This window comes from Rousettus aegyptiacus, unplaced genomic scaffold (genome assembly GCF_014176215.1).
Source record: "Rousettus aegyptiacus isolate mRouAeg1 unplaced genomic scaffold, mRouAeg1.p scaffold_m13_p_10, whole genome shotgun sequence".
Classification (NCBI taxonomy): Eukaryota; Metazoa; Chordata; class Mammalia; order Chiroptera; family Pteropodidae; genus Rousettus; species Rousettus aegyptiacus.
In genome coordinates, this window is record NW_023416285.1 from 4,742,377 (window position 1) to 4,743,495 (window position 1,119).

Genomic DNA, 1,119 nt, shown 5'->3' on the forward strand with positions numbered 1-1,119 from the left:
CTGGTAGCTGTGTCTGTGAGTCTGTCTAATGCAAAGGGAAATATCAGCACGCTCCCCTGGACACAGTGCTGAACTCATGTCTTCCAACCCTGGTTTAATCAGCAATAAAGTTCATGATTTCAATGTTCGCTTGACTCTTGTACATATCTTCAGCTTATTTACAAACTCAGGAGGGAAGGAGGGGTGTTATTGGTGGACCCCAAGCCTAGACCCTGAGTAGGACATCGGGGAGGGTCAAAGAGGAGTAAACACTTTATTATTAAATCAGATAATTGTTTTTAACAAACACTTACTTTGCTTCTGCTCGGGGTCTTAGGCTACCATCTTACTGGCTTCTTTTTTGCCGGGGATGTCTTAACTCCTACCAGCAGGAAGACACTTCAGTTTCTACAGGGTCCCCACCTTTAAGTCAGACCCGTTGGACCCAGACCTTTCAAAGCCAGTTTCACGTCTTTTCAAACTTGCCTTTGTCCACGTGATTTATTCACACTTCTGAAGAAACCATATGTATTCATGTGGCTGGAGAAAGTGGGAGAGGCCTACCTAGAGGTGATTGTTGCGCAGTGATGGAGCTTAGACCAGGACAGAGGTGGAGGCAGAGACGATGACATAAGCGTCTTTCTAGCTCTTAGAAGATCATCTTAAAGCTACTCTTGGTCTATGGCCATGCCACCCTGAACAAGCCTGATCTCATCTCATCTCATCTCAGAAACTAAGCAGGGTTGGGCCTGGTTAGCACTTGAATGGGAGACCACCTAGGAAGACCAGGTGATGTAGGCGTGAATAAATATATATATATATAAAGCTACTCTTACTCTGGTGCTCATCTTTCTTCTTCTGCCACCAAAACAAATCTGAATAGATAGTTTCTGAAGGGTTAATGGAGTGGCTTGAGGGGGATTCCCTATCTATGCAGAAATCTTAAGAGCCGTAAGTATTATCGTTATCATCTCACAGATTCCAAAACCTTCAGAAGTTAGAAAAAAAAATTTTCCATGATGGAGAAAGAAGCGCACATGCGGAACCTCTGGCTAGCAGCCGTCATTGGATAACAGGTGAGGGCCACTTTATATGGTGTGGATGCAGCATTCTGAAGGTTATTACAGGTCACCAGTGTTG

At 44.3% G+C, this 1,119-nt stretch overlaps 1 pseudogene; it reads left to right on the top strand.

Annotated features, from left to right (window-relative positions):
- Window positions 1–656: 656 nt before the first annotated feature.
- Window positions 657–780, top strand: LOC118609195 (annotated as a pseudogene).
- Window positions 781–1,119: the final 339 nt, after the last annotated feature.